Here is a 13,712-nt window from a genome sequence, read left to right on the forward strand (position 1 = left end):
GCAGACAATCCAGCACATGGGCGCAAGCGCCATTAAAAGCCCGCTTACGCACGTCTGATGTGTCTACAAGTGTGGTTTGTAGTTAGGCCCACAAGCTGATAATACTTGTAGTTCACAATCTTTCAAATGTACGCACTCTGTGCACATTAATCGGGCATAACATAACGCCTGCACCGGATCTGCCCCTTGGCATTCATCTGGAGTGTTGCGCTGTGCCTGCACCGCAGAAACAAGCTGCACAATTTCTGAACTTCTCGTGAACCTCCGTTAACTGGTTCACAGTTGTGCAGGTGAATTGAACAGACATTTTACGTGCTTCCACATGAACTTCTTATTTGCCCTTACGTTGCTTGGTGGCCTGATGGCTGCTTCAGGTATTGTACAAAATGTTCGATTCAACATTGAAAGAAAATTCAGGGATATGAATGATCATGAAGGCCAAAATTCAGTGACATACAAATACATTAATTCTGCACATAAACAAAAAAATTGTCAAATTTCCTTCTTCCTAGCTGCATTTATTTAAGCATGCTACTAAGTTGGAATTGTTGGAAAAGTGTAAAAAAAGGCAATTCTCGTTTATAGTGTAGAGTGTCGACTGATAACTGGCCTTACGGCCAGAAAGGATGTGCTTACCTTGAGGAGGATGCTTTAGTTATGTGCCAACTCTAATCTCTTCATTGAAATACATGTAAAATGCAGAAATGCTTTTGAGACAACTACTGGAATAATTTCAATGAAATTTGTTGCATTTGAGAGAAAAGGTTAAATTTTAGTCATTATAGGCTGCATAATTGATTTAGGACCTTGAATATTTAGGAAAAATTGCTGCGTCAGTAAGCTTAAAAATGTAAACACGAAGTTTACAATTTCATAGCTTTTGTATCAAGTTGTAAACTCCATACGGAAGTCTTTTTAATTTCACAATTTTCAAAATTTCCTGACACAAAAAATTGCCCCCTAAAACAGTCGCTACATTTCAGTTTCTTTTTTTTTTACATGTAACCAACCTCATTGAATTCCGTTGCTGGTTTCAGAGAAAAACTATTTCTCTTTTCCCATGTATTCAGATAGGAGCTGCCGAGATAAAACTGCCTCCAAGTCAGGTAAACCATTGTATTAAAGAACATTGTAAGGAGGAGGAGGAGAAGGAAAAACATTTATTAAAAAAAAGAAAGGAAAAGCAGGTGTCTTTCTGCTTGTGTGGGAGGCGCCCTTAGTCCAGGACTCCTGCGGCTCTTGCTGTCTCCCAGCTCGCCACACCTGGGGTAACAAGAATTGTGTTCTCATCTGAATTACTGGAGTATACTTCTTCCTTTGTCATAGGTGGAAAAGTAAAGTATCAGCAACGTTCTCACACCTACACTGTCCTTATTGGTATGTAGTGTGACTAAATTCTGCTTCTGCGTTAGTTGTGTTGATAGCATGCTTGTTCCGAATTCTTATTTGTTCCTTTTGCAAATTTTCATTTTGTTCACAGAACTTTCCAAAAGGGGAACGTATCCAATAAAAAAAGCAGAAATTTACTTTCATGCTGAAGATTCATAACTCTTACAAATTGATGTGGCTTCTACCTGGTGATCTTCACTGCACCCAAGAGTTATGAGCTAGGTACTAGGGTATCCCAGCAACATCACGAGCAAGCAACACCATCTTCTCTCATCTCTGCTCTGCGAAATGCTTAAAGCATAAAAGCATCACTCATTTTTTTTATTTTTACATATTATAGTACACAAGCGCATATTAAACAATGAACAGTGCACCTCGTTGTCTTCTCCCATCCAGTCATCCCTGGCCCAAGACTATGCGACTGCCAGGTCAGCAAGCCAAATTAAAGAAAGTGTACCACACATGAAAGAGAACGCTGAAAAACGTAGATCAATTGTGTTGTAGTTTAACCTAACCCTTCCCCCCCCCTCCTCCTCCTACATGACAAAAACTTGTTTGCATGTCAAGGTAGCATCAGAAAATACTAAATTTCTTTTCTGATTGAAATTAAACCTGGAAAGTATTCTATCAAGTGCAGAGAGCAGAAGAGCATTTTCAAATAGCATAGCGTTCAAGATTTTTCACACACTGCCTATAGGTTGCCTTGATGCTGCTTCCAATCTCCCTTGTACTGAAGCACGCACACGCATTATACTTCCATCGATACCGAAGTCCCACTCAAAAGTCTCTGGCCACCGCAAATCATCCTGCATGTACCGCTGACAAGGTGTATACATCTTTGGAGAAGTTATTTCTGATTCAAACATCTGATGCACCAAAAAACTATAAATTTCGTTATGTCACCATTAACCAAAACACGAATTAATATTCCTGCTTGCAGGGACACAAACTGACTGCTGTTACTGAACAGCGCTCCGTGGCATTCAAGTGAAGAATGATCTTGGTCGTCACTTATGTGAATAATCATTCGGTTGTATGGCTGGGATTCCTAGGTCATGTGAATTGCAGTGGAGCTGCTTGGTGTAGTGACTGACTTGGGGCTGCTCAATATTTTTTATTTCTTTTTTGATGCCACTCGAATGTCTGCAAAATAAAAGAAAATGTTTCTTTCTACATTGTGTCTTATCATTGTGTCTTTGCAATTTGCAAGCACAGTACAGCAAAAAAAGGACCTTGCCTTACATTGGTTCTATTTTAAATCGGCAATAGCTGTTTATTTGGGCGTACATGCTGCAGTTCGTGCTCTGCAGGTCTCGAAGCATGATTGCCTGCTTCCGAGAAGACGACAGCTGTAAGAAACAAATGACTCTGTGTCACACAACTACAAAAACATGAAAGTGCCTGCTTTATGATAAATAAAAAAAATGACAACTCAGGCAGACTGGCAGAGCAGTCATCAATAATAAAACAAGACATTGCACAGTTTATTTGCCTGAGAAATGAGGTCTGCACATCAAGCTTAGCAATTCTCTACAGCATGCTCGCCTTATACAATGAGTCCACATTGTTAGCTCAACATATCCGTTTGATGGATTTCACAGTTCTCTTTAACAATCTGCCTGTCCCTTACTTCACCAAATCTGTTGTTGATGTGAACACCACTGAAATTACAGTGGAATCTCATTGATAAGTGTCCAGGCAATTGTAGCTGTCATTCCTTTTAACATCTATTTCAACAAACCAGTTGGGCAAGGGCCTAAAAACAAGCGAACACTTTGAAATTGGGTGCCAACAGCACAGAAGGCACTACCCGCCGTGGTTGCTCAGTGGCTATGGTGTTAAGCTGCTGAGCACGAGGTAGCGGGATCGAATCCCGGCCATGGCACCCGCATTTCGATGGGGGCGAAATGCGAAAACACCCGTGTACTTAGATTTAGGTGCACGTTAAAGAACCCCAGGTGGTCGAAATTTCCAAAGTCCTCCACATCGGCATGCTTCATAATCAGAAAGTGGTTTTGGCACGTAAGACCCCACAATTTAATTTAATTTTAGGGTTTGCAGTAACTTTCCAAATGCAGGCAGATGTAGGTGAATAATCACATTTAAGGTGGAGCTTACGTGCTGCTGATCTATGGTGTAAAAACACACATCTTGCTTTTACGTTGTCCTTTTAATCAAAAAAACATATGTGCTTAGAATCTTGACTGTGGGTAATATTAGTGATAGCCACATTAGACAACTGCACCCGTCCTACTGGAGAGCTTCTTTGCATTCTCATGAAAGGAACTTTTGAAGCTCAACCAGGTTATAGTTCTGTACAGCGAGGGCAATTTCGTCTTAAGGCCAATGAACCAGGAACGCAAGACATTTATATCATCAGCAAACAACTTTATTTAAAAGGGGTGACTGACTACTTCTATATCATTAATATATATTAAAAATGACAAGAGGCCAAGCATGCTGCTTTGAGGAAGACTGGAAGTAACTGGCACTTCATGGAAAGGGAAATTGCTTATGCTGACGAATTGTTTGTGCTTAGCTAAGCATGCAGAGATTCAGCCAATTAAGTATAGCAGAAGATTGGTGATTTCGAGCTTCTCAATTAGTTTAGAGTGTCAAACAAGCTCGAAGGCTTTTCTGTCTGCAATACAGAAATATAACATCAATCTGGCCATGTTTATCAAGACTGCTAGCAAATGCTTGCGTGCATAATGATCCAACTTCCAATAAATTGTTGAAAGTACCACTTGTGTGTGTCTCTTCTCTCGTCTGTCTTGTCTATGGTTTCTGCGCTAAGCAGTAAAAATATGTTGTACCAACAATGTTAAAGGTCCACCTTTGCAATGTAAAGTTTCTTTCTTTTCCAAAAATATTCCACGTTTCTCTGAAATGTGAACATATTTGTTATTCAATATTCAATAGGTCAGTTCCGTGAAATATCCATATTTAATTCTATCCAGAAATATCAGAATATGAAAACCCCTACTACATATGGGCCTTGAGTGGAGCATTATGGCCTTAAATGCATGTAACACATGCTACTTACAGGGAACACAAGAGGCGAGTCTGGGGTTTTATGTGCAAAAACCACGACATGATTATGAGACACATCATATTCGGGGACTTCGGATTAATTTTGACCACCGGGAATACTTCAATGTGCGCTCCATGCATGGTAAACAGGTGTTCTTGCATTTCTTCCCAGTGGAAATGCAGCTGCTGCAGTCGGAATTTGATTCCGCGCCCTTGGGATTAGCAGCACACAATGCCAAAGGCATTATGGCGGGTTTTGAAACTCGAGAGGTGGAAAAGAAACCACGGAAAGCTTTAGAAGAGATGTTTTTTAGATTGTTTGACACATGTAATGCCAGTCACAACCAGGCTTCTGGTCAACTGATAAGGTTGTAAATGAGAGTAACTGAAAGGTGATAGTATCTGCCGCACCAAGATGACATCAGGAACATGTTCACATTATCCAAATGATAATTATTACAGCCTCAATTGAGAAAACAAATCCGTTGGCTGCCTAAAGGTGAGGCATCCTTACTGCACGACTATAAATTACTAAGCAAAGCAAAAAAGTACCTGCTGTATATTTCCGCTCAGGAACTGCAGTCCCCTTTGAGAATGGTCACCACAGGCACCCGACTTTCTCCCTAAAGATTCCAGTATGTGTAATTATTGACTGAAAGGAAGATTTGATAACTTCTAATTGCATGTTCTCCAATTGAATACAAGTGAAATGGTCAACAACTATTTCATATACATTTGACATTTTAAACATTCGCACAGCACAAATATGTACTCCAGCCATACTCGAGAAGAGCACCATCAGTGCAGATTGTGAAACACCTGACGAGTAGGGAAAAAAGCTTCGTTTTCAGGGCTCTGAAATTATTTTGAGTTTTGTGCAAGTGCACCGTCAGTAGCGTACCTATTGGTGATCATCAAGGGTTCAGCATTTAATATATCTGCTCTTACCAACACTAACAATACGAGATATTCCTCTAACAATTCTTTCCTTCCTCAAATAAACACTAATTGCCAATGTTTACTGCTCTTTTATGGCAATTAAACACTAAATTAAGCCACCCCATATTAAAGCCTGCCGCACAACATTAACATTCAAGAGAAATATGAAGAAATATTTACTATCGACACTACTGGCTACAGACTCATTACTATGAACATATATACAAATTTATTTTACCGTTTTCAGTGCTTGTGTATTTGCCTAATGTATCGCTTTCATTCTCTATATCGCATTGTCTTTATTTTTTCCTTCCTTATAGTTAGAAATTTTAAGTTTTTATCACACAGTATATATTTCACTTGTGCTTTGCATATTGTAAGCATATTTTTGTTTCTAATTATCTCGTACATTAACCTTGTGTTCTTTGATATGCGTCATCCCTATGTTTTCATAATGTGCCAATTACTACATTTTTATTTATTCATACGCAGCATCTATTTCATTTGCTTGTATTTGTAAGCACCTTCCTTGTATTTGATTACTTGTTTCATTAAGCATTCATGATTACTTGTTCATTTCAGTATTCTGATGTGTACCACTGCTATGTTGCCAGAATGTATTAATTACTAGATTGTTAAACTACTAATAGGTCTCACTGACAGTTTTTGTAACTCTGGGACCTCCTTCTGTACTAATGATGAATGATGATACAAAGTTTAGGCATTCGGCATCAATTGTGTAATTATTAGGTATTAAACATCACCGTATTAAACATCGCCGTACATCACACATGTACAGTTTTTCCATGAACATTTTTTTCCTCATCAATTTGTGTTGTACCTGTTTTTTCACCAATAAACTTCCAGTTGTGAATAGGTGCTTGTGTGTGTTCCTTACTTTCCTCGTATGATTTTGTTCTGTTTTCTTTAACTTCAGTCTTTCCTCAGCGGCAATGCTGATGTCATTGTTATTGATTTCTAGTGCTAATATGGCCAGTCCTACATAATAGAGAAAAAGTGAAATAAAGAAATGCGCAAGATATGCATGCTGGGATGTGAAGTGATTGCTTACGATGGGACAGGGTGGACGCCTTAGGGAATGATGGCTGGAACATTGTAATAATTATTTTCTTTTTCACACTTTCAAATTGGTCTGAGCAGCATTCTGCATACATTATCATCAGCAGGTCTAACAGTAAATGATAAACCAATTCTGACATTATACCAGGTAATAACTGCCTTGCTCAAGATGGACAACTGAGCTATTTCATGATAGGAGTGTTTGAAAACTTGCATCAATACTGACTGAACGAAATGCTATTTTGCTTCAGCTACCTAGAAAGAACTAGCATTGGTGGGGTTGATCTCTTGATATGTCTTATGGTAAATAAATGGAGGTGCATTTGCCCATTTAGAATGAGAATAGTGGAAATTAATGGGACATTGCATATGAGGTGTATTGAAAAATAAACCGAACTTTTGCTGCTTATGGTACAACATCTTAAGTGCTGTCCCTTTCAAAGTAGTCCCCTCTGCTGGCAATGCACTCTTCCCATCTTCCATTTTTGGAAAGCCTCCTGGAATGCAATTTCTGGAATGGCATGCAGGTCTCTTCTCGCATTGTCCTGGATCTCCTCTACGATTTAGAAAGGGTCTAGGTCCGGAGAATATGGTGGGTGGGGCACAAAAGGAGTGCGGTGTTTTGCTAAGTAGCTGCAGACAAGGAGCGACATGTGAGCCAGGGCATTGTCATGATGCAACATTCAAGCCTGATTTTGCCACAATTCAGGCCTCTTACTGCACACAGAATCTGTCAGACATGCTAGGGTTCCCTGGCACACTTCTTTGTTTACCATCTAACCATGTGGCACAAATTCCTGATGGGCAATGCCTTTGCAGTAAAAAGACACAACCAACATCACCTTCATTTTTGACCGACTCATGCGTGCTTTCTTTGGACGAGGAGAACCTCTGGCCACCCACTGCGATGACTGCACGTTCGTTTCAACATTGTAGGCATAAACCCATGTCTCATCGCCTGTTAAGATGTTCTTAAGAAAGTTTTCACCGTCATTGGCAGCGGCAAGCATTTCCTGGCTGATTTCAACACGGGTCTGCTTCTGTGCACCAGACAACAAACGTGGCACAAATTTTGCATTGACACAATGCACCCCAAGTTTGTCACTCAAAATTTCATGACATGATCCTACGCTGATACCCACTTCACCAGCGACTTCTCAAACAGTCAAACAACGATTTCCACGAATCACAGTTCGAACTCGCTTGATGTGGTCATCATCTGTGGATAAGGAAGGTTGTCCAGGCTTGGGATCGTCACCGACCAACATTCTTCCCTCTTCAAAACGCTTGAAGCAATCATAGCACTGCGTGCGACTCATATAGTCCTCCCCGTATGCTTGGCTAAGCAACTGAAATGTCTCTGTGAAAGTTTTCCCAAGTTTGTAGCAGAACTTCACACACACACACTGTTCTTCTAATTCCTTTATTGTCACTTTGGCACCAATCCGAAGAGCAGCTTGTTCATGTGCTCATTTCAGCGGCTGTAGCTCACCAACTTATGGTCAGATCGAAACGCGGCAAATGGCAGTTTGTTGTCTAAACCTGCCGCTACATGCGCTCGGTAGCCGCAGCACGCTCCCTCTGCTGATTGGCACGCTATTTCAAAAGTTCGGTTTCTTTTTGAACCCACCTCGTATATATTACTGCACGCACGCACACAAAAGAACCTTCAGTCATAAGTGGGCACTGTGTCTGCCCCTTTACTTTTCCAATCAGTTGACACTGTTTTCATTCTAAATACCTTCTAGGAACTAGGCCATCAAAAAACTGTCTTGCAAGTGCCCTATATTATCTGTGTTGTACAGTCCGGTTTGTCAGTCCACCTAAATTTTCCATTGTTTATAAATTCTGCTTAAGTGCTTCAAGATTTTATGTATTCTGTACACTTCGACAGGTCAACACCACCACATACTTCATGTAATTAAAAGTTACTATGCAGAAAATGCTCGTTTTATTTGAAGACCAAGCAGTTTAAGTGATAATGCATGTCCTGACTAGGTAAAGTTAATGAAAAGTGACCAAACATATTTTTCAAAGAAAGGCTATGTATATGTACTAGAGGCAATACAAACCTCTAGTTGCGTGCCGCTGCTATAGGTCCCATGACCAGTGTGACTTGCTTTCTGTAGGCAGTACAGGCTGTACAGAGCTGTCAAGTCAGCTAGTATTCTATCTATGTCTATCTAGCTTGCTTTCCTGGTGCTTTCATGTATACAAACCAGAAGGCCGCCTTCTACAGTATTATGCGGAAGATTATAAACGGTTGCCTGACACTGTGCCTTGCAATGTTCACAGGCATTCGGCTTACCAGGAGACATCATTTGTGTTGGCAACAGTAGGTGAGAGGTAAATAAAAAATAAAGTACATATAATTTAAAAGCCTTCGTCTTCACTACATTGTGCTACATGAGGATGCCTTTCCAAAGAAATGTAGCCAGTGCCATCTGCAAGCACATTGCTCACCAGCTGCAGTGGCTTCATATCGACACAGGTGACACACAAAGACATCGTTGTGATTGAAGTGAGGTGCATGTAAAGCACCACAACGCAATAAAACTGCTCATCTTTTATACATGTACTGCGCTTTTGCTCCCACCTTGAGGTTGACATGATGAGCCTGAATGCCATCAGCCATCCCATACAAAAACTGTCCCAACTTTCATTCAAATGACTCTACCTAACTGTGATAGGCTAGCAATTTTCTTGTTTGGATATGCTGTTCAGTTCGTGCATGTTATAGTGCAGGCATACCACCAAATGAGTTAAGCATTGTGAAAATCAAGTACACTACATTGCCTACTTAAGCACATGAACATTTAAGCAACAAAATCTTTTTCTGCTCATGCAGTGACCTACAGCTACAAAGGAAGACACAAAGACAGTGCACACACGTAGGTAATATCAAGCTTTCGATGTAGACATAGTAAGCTGTGGTGAGGAATGAAGTGTAATCTGTGTTTCCACTTCTGCATGAATTTTGTGGGAGTGCTGGAGGGTCAAGATTTTATACGGCTACTAATTTATGTATGTGGTCTAATAAACCATTGCAAATTGAATGTGTGGCTTCAGCAACAGATAGCCAGGCACTATCACAAAATGAAGCAAAATAATGCTGGGGAGTGGTTGTCGAAAGTTGCAGGTTCTGGAGGAGAGAGACAAAAGGACAAGACTGAAGGAATGCACGGTATGTCGAGCAAGAAGCGGATAGAAGGAGTATTAAGGAAACGCATAAAGGAGAAGTCTGACAGTGTGTGAAGGCAAGAGCATCACATAAAAAGAAAAATTTGAAGAAAGTAGCAAATGAATGGGGAGATCAGATGCCAAGGAGCAAGCATTTTCTGCTAGAAATGCTATTGCTGTTGTGCCTTAGCCCTGGTGCTGCAAATGGAAGGTGGAAGAAACAAGTACAGTACAAGTTCAAAAAGTGTTGCGGCAAGAGTAAGCGGCATTAGATCAGTGCTTCATCAAAATTATTGAATTTGCAGTGCTCATCTGCACTCAACAAAGCGTGGTAACCTGTGCTGCTGGAAGTGTGTGAGCTATCTCGAGATGAAATGTGCAATCAGCCAGCTCTTCCAGATTCAGAAAAGACTTAACACCAGAGGGAAATTTCTAAAACTACAAGACAGCAACCTGATTTGATAAATCATATTTTGGATGTTTCCAGTAGAAGCACTTGCACCAACGAAAACTAAGTTGCATTAAAGTTGGACTTCAGAATGTGCATCAACACTACACCAACGATAAATGCAATTCCACTACATGGGTGAATTGCCTTGTATGAAAACATTGTTTTCACCTTTTGCTCTCCTGTTCGCCACATAAGCATTGCGGATTAAACGAAGTCTCACTGTTTCGTGCAATCTGTTTGTCACTGGCTGACCACAAATTAATCGCTGTCAATGTCGTGTAATGAGCATTAAAACTTTCTCTTCAGCTCCTACTTTGTGACTGATGAGCCGGCTGTGCTTATATAGGTGCGGATCCACCTCCAGAGGGTCATCACTGAATTGCATTTTTTTTTACAGGAGCGTGGACACCTGCATAGATAGTGTTTTTTGACTGACTGCACATAAGTTACCAGGCTTCTTATCAATCTTTCATATCACCCACACAGGCGTACGTTATCCCCTTCATTTAGTACAGAGGGTTAAACATCGACAAAATGATGCAGCTCAAATAGCTTGAACGTGTATGCGTTTTCTATCCGCAGTGACGGACAAGATGGCTCGAGCGTTGCATTCAAAACGCTTTCAAAACGGTCTACTGCTAAGAAATTTATTATTTATTTATGAATACTGCGATCTTGTACACAAGATCATAGCAGGTGGGAAACATTGTGTGAAGATACAGAATTACAGACACAAAGAAAAAATTGCACATAGAGATTCAACAAGAGAATACAGCGACAAGGTCAATTAACAAGAGCATCACGCATGACATCATCAGCGCATGACGATCACTTTTCTTTGGCATAAATTTGTTCCGTATTCATCCGCAGTGCGTAGTGTTTTGCCAATGTGGCTGTACAGCTCTCACAACGATCTACGGCTCAGATTGCATGGCGACGCAAGTTTTAGTACTTACACATACAGAGTACAAAATTTCCATTCCCACGAATCTCCAAGTGTGTTGTATGCTCAGTTACATTAAGAACTAATGCATCGGCACGGCAGTTAATTCATAAACTGTTTCCAATCCCGCGATTCCCCTGAAGTGTGCGGTATGATGACCTTGATCAACGACACTAATTAACAATGCATCGGCACGACGCTTTGCCACTAAAGTCATCCGAGAAGACAACTCACTTCCAAACGTGTCCCCTTGCGACTATAAAATTTAATAAGCTACCGTCGCAACAAAATAGCAACAAACTCACCTCGGACCTCGGAATTGACAGGGTGCCCACGCACCCTGTCAATTCTGTGCCGCAAGCTCGGCTAGGGACAAACAGAGCAAACGGTTTTCTTCCCCGTAGCATCTAAACGATGAGAAATTTTGAGCACCTAAAGTCCCCACATTTCTCTCCCGCAACCACTGCTCCTCGCGCGTGCGCGAAAAGAGCGGTGAAATCCAATTTCGATGTGCTCGTGTATACTTGTGGATTCGGATTGGCATCGTTCTCGTAGAGAGAGGACACCTTGAAGACGCGCTTGGCAAGTACCATTCCGTCTGTCACAATGATTCATTTTCTACTAAAACAGCACGTGAAAAGCTGTTTTAGCTTTATTACTAGCGAAAACGTGTTTTGTTTAACTATGAGAACTTGTTATTGTGTGTACGACTACATGTTACGTAAAAAGTATCAGCAGGCCACTAAAGTTAGAGGACAGACGACAAGGTTCGCGCTCGCTTTGAAGCAGTTGGTTGTTTGTTCTTGCTTTTCTTCGCTTGGTCATGCATCGTGGGTGAGTAAAGATGTAATATGCGTGAATGGAAACATTTTATGAAGATTTTACTTTGAGAACGCGTTATTTGCGTAGCCATATCCACGTTTTAGACGAAGCCTCTCACAACACCAGCCAACACGAGCCTCGCAGACACTCCCATGATGGCACGGTGCCCCCTTAAGAAACTCCCATAGACGGTGGCGCCAGATTACCCTCTAGGTATTATAGTGAGAAACTCTATGAAGGAAACTAATAGCGTCCTCGATCACCCGCACCGGGGCGCCTTGGTGCGCACTTTCATCCTCGATCAACCGCACCAGTGTGCACCAACCATCCTCGATCAACGGAAGCGCACCCTGTTGGAGCGGTTTTCCATAAAACCCCTTAAACTTCGTAAAGTAGTGCCACGCTTTGAAGAATGCCGCCTCCTCCTCGCGCGCTCTGGCGGAGGCCGACACCGCGTCGCTATTGGCCTAATAGCATCACGTGGGCCCTCGCCCCGTGCATCAGTGCCATTTTTGCTCGAGAAGCGTCTACGGAGTGGCGAGGAGCGCATGTTGGTGGCGTTGCTACGCTCGAGCACTGTAGGCGGCGCCACGGTCGATGAGGGAGCGTGAAAGAGAAGAGAAACGAGGAGGAGGGAAGGCGGAGGAGGAGAGTGTCACTACTTTACGAAGTTTAGGGGTTTTAGTTTTCGGACAGGCCGCCAATGGAATATGAACCTGGCAACGTTTAACGCTAGAACGTTATCTAGTGAGGCGAGTCTAGCAGTCCTATTGGAGGAATTAGAGGGCACTAAATGGGATATAATAGGGCTCAGTGAAGTTAGGAGGCCAAAAGAAGCATATACAATGCTAAAAAGCGGGCACGTCCTGTGCTACAGGGGCTTAGCGGAGAGAAGAGAACTAGGAGTCGGATTCCTGATTAATAAGAATATAGCTGGTAACATACAGGAATTCTATAGCATTAACGAGAGGGTGGCAAGTCTTGTTGTGAAACTTAATAAGAGGTACAAAATGAAGATTGTACAAGTCTACGCCCCTACATCCAGTCAAGATGACCAGGAAGTCGAAAGCTTCTATGAAGACGTGGAATCGGCGATGGGTAGAGTGAAAACTAAATACACTATACTAATAGGCGACTTTAATGCCAAGGTAGGCAAGAAGCAGGCTGGAGACAAGGCAGTGGGGGAATGTGGCATAGGCGCTAGGAATAGCAGGGGAGAGTTATTAGTAGAGTTTGCGGAACAGAAGAATATGAGGATAATGAATACCTTCTTCCGCAAGCGGGATAGCCGAAAGGGGACGTGGAGGAGCCCGAACGGCGAGACTAGAAATGAAATAGACTTCATACTCTGCGCTAACCCTGGCATCATACAAGATGTGGACGTGCTCGGAAAAGTGCGCTGCAGTGACTACAGGATGGCAAGAACTCGAATTAGCCTAGACCTGAGGAGGGAACGGAAGAAACTAGTACATAAGAAGCCGATTAATGAGTGCGCGGTAAGAGGGAAAATAGAAGAATTCCAGATCAAGCTACAGAACAGGTATTCAGCTTTAACTCAGGAAGAGGACCTTAGTGTTGAAACAATGAACGACAATCTTGTGGGCATCATTAAGGAGTGTGCAATGGAAGTCGGTGGTAACTCCATTAGGCAGGATACCAGCAAACTATCGCAGGAGACGAAAGATCTGATCAAGAAACGATATGTATGAAAGCCTCTAACCCTACAGCTAGAATAGAACTGGCAGAACTTTCGAAGTTAATCAACAAGCATAAGACAGCTGAGACAGCTGAGACAGCTCGCAAACCAGAGATCTTCTGGTTTGCGGAGACGTAGAAGAAAATCCAGGTCCAACAGAAAAAGATATCTTGCTAGAA

General features: G+C 41.8%; 1 long non-coding RNA gene across 1 annotated transcript; it reads right to left on the minus strand.

Annotated features, from left to right (window-relative positions):
- Positions 1–1,145: 1,145 nt before the first annotated feature.
- On the minus strand, positions 1,146–5,076 carry LOC139048547 (uncharacterized). The gene is made up of 3 exons (XR_011507763.1): positions 4,975–5,076; positions 2,632–2,738; positions 1,146–1,263 (listed from the first exon to the last, which is right to left on the minus strand). It is a non-coding gene; the product is annotated as an uncharacterized lncRNA (long non-coding RNA).
- Positions 5,077–13,712: the final 8,636 nt, after the last annotated feature.

The sequence above is a fragment of the Dermacentor albipictus genome, chromosome 8, assembly GCF_038994185.2.
Source record: "Dermacentor albipictus isolate Rhodes 1998 colony chromosome 8, USDA_Dalb.pri_finalv2, whole genome shotgun sequence".
NCBI classification, from domain to species: Eukaryota; Metazoa; Arthropoda; class Arachnida; order Ixodida; family Ixodidae; genus Dermacentor; species Dermacentor albipictus.